The sequence below is a fragment of the Panthera pardus genome, unplaced genomic scaffold (genome assembly GCF_024362965.1).
Source record: "Panthera pardus isolate Hobbes unplaced genomic scaffold, ASM2436296v1 HiC_scaffold_2, whole genome shotgun sequence".
In the NCBI taxonomy this organism is placed as follows: domain Eukaryota; kingdom Metazoa; phylum Chordata; class Mammalia; order Carnivora; family Felidae; genus Panthera; species Panthera pardus.
In genome coordinates, this window is record NW_026526765.1 from 19,563,917 (window position 1) to 19,570,047 (window position 6,131).

Sequence of the window (6,131 nt, forward strand, 5' to 3'; positions counted from 1 at the left end):
TTCCATTATACATATACTCACTTCTTCTTTATCCATTCATCAGTTGATGGATATTTGGGCTATTTCCATAATTTGGATATTGTAGATAATGCTGCTATAAACATTGGGGTGAACACATCCCTTTGAATTAGTATTTTTGTATTTGTGTAAACACCTGGTAGTACAGTTGCTGGATCATAGGGCAATTCTATTTTTAACTTTTTAAAAAATGTCTATTTATTTATTTTTGAGGTGGAGAGGGGCAGAGAGAGAGGGACAGAGAAAATCCCAAGGAGTTTCCACACTCAGCCCGGAGCCCAACACAGGGCTTGATCTCACGACCATGAAATCATGACCTGAGCTGATACCTAGAATCCAGTGCTTCAGCGACTGAACCATCCAGGTACCCCTATTTTTAACTTTTTGAGGAACCTCCATATGGTTTTCCAGAGTGGCTGTACCAGTTTGCATCCCCACCAAAAGTGCAGGAGGGTTTCCATTTCACATCCTTGCCAACACTTGTTGTTTCTTTTGCTGCTGATTTTTGCCACTATGACAGGTGAAAGGTGATATCTCATTTCAATTTTGGTTTGTATTTCCTTGGTGATGAGCGATGTTGATCATCTTTTCATGTGTCTGTTGGCCATCTGTATGTCTTATTCTTTGGAAAAATATCTATTCATGTCCTCTGCTCATTTTTTAATTGATAAACCTCTAGCCAGACTTATGAAAAAGAAAGCAGAAAGGACTCAAATAAATAAAATCACAAATAAGAGAGCAGAATTAACAATCAACACCACAGAAATGCAAACAATCATAAGAGAATATTATGAAAAACCATATGCCAACAAATTGGACAACCTGGAAAATTTGAATCAATTTCTAGAAACATATAAACTCCCAAAACTGAAACAGGAAGAAATAGAAAACTTAAGCAGACCAATAATCAGCAAAGAAATTGAAACAGTATTTAAAAATATCCCAATAAACGAAAGTCTGGAGCCAAATGACTTCACAGGCAAATTCTGCATAACATTTAAAGAATAGTTAATACCTATTCTTCTCAAACTATTCCCAAAAAATATGAAAGAAAGGAAAACTTTCACATTCATTCTATGGGGCTAGAATTACCCTAATACCAAAACCAGATAAAGAGAACTACAGGCCAGTATCCCTGATGAACATGGATGCAAAAATTCTCAATAAAATGCTAGCAAACTGAATCCAACAAAGCATTAAAAGAATCATTCACGACAATCAAATGGGATTTACTCCTGGGTGTAAGAGTGGTTCAATATTGACAAATCAATCAACCTGATATGCCACATTAATAATAAAAAAAAGGATAAGAACCATGTCAATAGATGCAGAAAAAGCATTTGACTTTTATCATTTGATTTTTATCATGATAAAAATCTTCAACAAAGGTCCAGAGGGAACATACTGCTAAAGGTCATGTCGAAAACTCAACAGATAATATCATCCTCAATGGGGAAAAACTGAGAGCTTTTCTTCTATGATCAGAAGCAAGACAGGGAAGTCCACTCCCACCACTGTTATTTAACATAGTACTGGAAATCCTAGCTACAGAGATCAGACAACAAAAAGAAATAAAAGGCATCCAAATCCATAAAGAAGAAGTAAAACTTGCACTATTTTCATTGGCATGATACTCTATATAGGAAACCCAAAAGACTCTACCAAAACACTGCTAGACCTGATAAACAAATTCAGTGAAGTTGGAGGTTACAAAATCAACGTATAGACATCTGTTGAATTTCTATACACCAATAACGAAGCAACAGAAAGAGAAATTAAGGAACCGATCCCATTCACAACAGCACCAAAAGCAATAAGATACCTAGGAATAAACCTAACCAAAGAGGTAAAAGACATATACTCTGACAACTGTAAAACACTGATGAAAGAAATGGAAGAGGACACAAAGAAATGGAAAAACATTCCATGCTAATGGATTGGAAGAAGAAATATTGGTAAAATGTCTATACTACTCAAAACAATTTACACATCTAATGCAGTTCCTACCAAAATAACACCAGCAGTTTTAGCAGAGCTTTAACACATAATCTTAAAATTTCTATGGAACCACAAAAGACCTGAAATAGACAAAGCAACCTTAAAAAAGAAAAGCAAGCTGGAGGTATTACAATTCTGGGCTTCAATTTATATTACAAAGCTGTAGCAATCAAAACAGTAGGATACTGGCACAAAAATAGACACATAGATCAATAGAACAGAATAGAAAATCATGAAATAAACCCACAACTATATGGTCAATTAATCTTTGAAAAAGCTGAAAATAATATCCAATGGGAAAAGACAGTCTCTTCAACAAATGAAGTTGGGGAAGCTGGATGGCAACATGCAAAAGAAACTGCACCACTTTCTTATACCATACACAAAAATAAATTCAAAATGAATGAAAGACCTAAATTGAGACCCAAAACCATAAAAAATTTTAGAGGACAGCATAGGCATTAATCTCTTTGACATCAACCATAGAAACTTCTTTCTAGATATGTCTCCTGTGGTAAGGGAGAGAAAAAGCAAACAAACTGTTGAGACTTCATCAAAATAAAAATTTCTGCATAACGAAGGAAACAATAAACAAAACTAAAATACAATCTATGCAAGGGGATAAGATATTTGCATATAACTTATTTGATAAATGGTTAATATCCAAACTATACAAAGTACGTATAATACTCAACAGCCCCCAAAATGAATAATCCTATTTTTTACCCTTTAAATAATTCTCTATCATACTCAGTAAGTCCCATTTACCACTCTTGTTAGTATAAGTGTGTGGGGTTTTATTTGTTTTTTTCTATCAGTAGTTAATTGATCCTTATGTTGTCTTGATCTTTGTTCTCTTGGCTCTCATCAGGAGAGTTGAATACAAAAGTATTTTGTGTTCCAACTTCTGAAAATAAGTATTAATATAATTGTGGGTGAATTCACTTCTGTATTGCTAAATAATGAATTTACAAGATATTAGATCTTGTACTTTCTTCTCATTCAACATGATTTTGAGAGATTTTAGTAACAATCCCCCAAAACTTTTTTTAAAGATATCTCAAATATCTTCATCTACACAAAACAAAGATACTGCTTTAGATAAATCAAAGACAAAGTAGAAAAATAAAACAGCCCAACTCATTAGTCAGTAATTCGATTTAAAAGTAATGTCAATAATCTTGTTTTTTTTCTTTTAAATATTCCTATTCTTCCCCTTCTCAATTTTTGCTTAGCCGCTTATTCTCCCTTAATAATTAACTTCAGGAATATGTGGGTGGCTCAATCAGTTAAGCATCTGCCATTTGATTTCAGCTCAGGTTATGACCTAATGGTTCAGTTCGGGGGTTTGAGACCCACATTGGGCTCTGCACTGACATCTTGGAGCCTCCTTGGGATTCTCTGTCTCCCTTTCTCTCTGTGCCCCCACCCCCTTGCTCATGCTTTCTCTCTCTCTTCAAAAAATAAATAAACATTAAAAAAAACAATTAACTTCAAAATATTGATTCATTACTTCTAATTTGTCAGATATTGTGCCACATATTGAGCATACAATCTAGACAATAGAGACAAGATCCTTTTCTTTTTACAGTTTACACTATAGTGGATTAATAATTAGTGTAATAGTAAAATAATCATATGCAATAAAATGTGCTAGGGGTTCTATAGGAGTATGTACCTGTTTTTAGAAGATTAGGGAAGGAAGTCTAGGCTGAGTCCTGAAGGTTGGAGAAATCACTTTGTCCCTCATCCCCTCTCCAATCTCAATCACTACATAATTCTCTTATCTTAATATTTACCACCGTTAACATAATGTGCACATTTGGGTTTCTATAATGCAATTAAGAGCTTAGCATTATTTTATTGTATTGTATTTTATTTTATTGTATTGTATTTTTTGAGAGAGAGAGAGAGAGTGAGAGAGAGAGAGAGAGTGTGTGAGTGAGGGAAAGGGGAGAGGGAGAGACAGAATCCTGAGCAGGCTCCATGCTCAGTACTGGAGCCCAACGCAGGGCTCCATCCCACAACCCTGGGATCATGATCTGAGCTGAAATCAAGAGTCAGATGTTCAACCAACTGAGCCACCCAGGCGCCCCAAGCTTAGCATTATTTTAAATTTTGCTTAAATATAGCTATTCATGTCTTATTTTGCAATCACTAAACTGAGACTATCGGTGAAAGAAAAATTAGGCAATTCTTAAATTCTGATCAGTTTTTTTTAATAGTAATAGAAATAACCTAAGTTTTTCTATTGTAGCATTTGTTAAGTAGGATACTGCCAACATTGAATTACATGTGTACCAATTGGATATAACTATAAGCAATGTATAGTATTCCAATATTTATGTATTACCAGAATTCTTTACCATGAACATCAAATGAGACTGGCTTTCCTTTTGATATACATCATGCTCATGGAATGCCTCTGCCCACATAACTTTATTTATAAGAATAACTTTTTTTTTTATTATGAAGTACCAGATGCTTATTGTCAAGCTTTTGAAACCAGAAGGAATTTTTTAAAAAGTCACACAAATTATCCTCCCCAGAAATATCTAGAGATAGAAGTTTGGTATTTTATGGTTGTCCTTAATTTATAATACATGTGTATGCTCATTTATGTATGTACATGTATACATTTATGTGTTGCTTTTCATGCAGTTTTCCCATAATATGATTTAGTAGTGGTATAATACAGCACTTGAAAAGTCTTTTATAAAATTAGTAAATAATTTTGTTTTCTCATAACACCATTGTTATTTACAACATTCTCTCTAAAAAAATATTGCCACAATGAATAAATATTTACATAAGCTTTTCCTTCATCTCATGATGATATATTCCACGAACTGCTGAATGAAATAAAGACAAAAATGTAGACTCTTATTCTGTAGCCAAACATCCATTTTAAACATTCTACTTTTGTTCCTATTTTGCTTTACTTAGCCAACTATTTAAGTTCATACGAAGAATCTTGTTTGTGATGAGGAAGAACTGTAGTTGAATAAGCCAATTAAAAGTGACACTTCTTCCATGAACCCTCAGTTTGTTCTCTATAGTTAAGAGTCTCTTATGATTTGCTTCTTCTTCTTCTTCTTTTTTTTTTTTTTTTTTTTTTGCTGTAGGGAGGTGGGTGGGGATGGGCTAGATGGGTGATGGCGCATCAAGAAGGGCACTTGTAATGAGCACTGGATGTTTATGTAAGTGATGGATCACTGAATTGTACATCTATAGTCAATTTTACCATAGTGTTAACTAACTAGAACTTAAGTAAAAATTTGAAAAAAAAAAAAAAGAGAGAGAGAGAGGGACGCGGCTACTTACAATAACCTTAAGGAAAAGAGACCAGTGATTAGATCTCTGTTGTTACGATCTCCGGTCAGGCATGCTACTCTAAAGATTCTGAATCTTAGATCCAGTCCAGGATTATTTCAGTGAATTTCCTGTGTTTCAGCTTGGGCTGCTATAACAAAATACTGTAGACTGAGTAGCTTAAGCAACAGACATTTATTTCTCACTGTTCTAGTGGCCAGAGGTCCAAGATGAGGGTACCAGTCTTCTCTGCTCTGGTGACAGCCTCTTCTTGCCCTGCAGATGACCACCTTTGTCCTCACATGGCTGAGAGCTTGAGAGAGCAAGCCCTCTGGTCTCTTCTTTAAGGACACTAATCCCATCATGAGGACGCTTGACTGTCTAAACCTGATTACCTCCCAAAGGCCCCATCTCCAAATACCATCATATTGTGTGTTTGGGGGGAGAGAGGCTAGGACTTTAGCATATGAATTTGGTTGGGGGATGCAATTTAGTGCATAGCATCCTGTTTCTTCAGATCATACAGATGAAGGTCAAGTCTTTCTCCTCCCAGATGCCCAGGGTGGGTGGTACAATGGCAGTCATACAATGGTACAAGAGAAGCCACTACCCCACATACTCCAAACCGTATGCCTCCCAAAGGCCACTGGATTATTTTTAAGAATCACTTGCATATGAAAAAAAAGTGTGGAGAAATGGACAGATTACTTGAAGGAAATAGTTCTTTATTTCTTCACCTTCAATAAATAGGTCTGTGCTTTAAAAACCTGAATGAAAATGTCAGGAAAAACTACTTCTTAGTG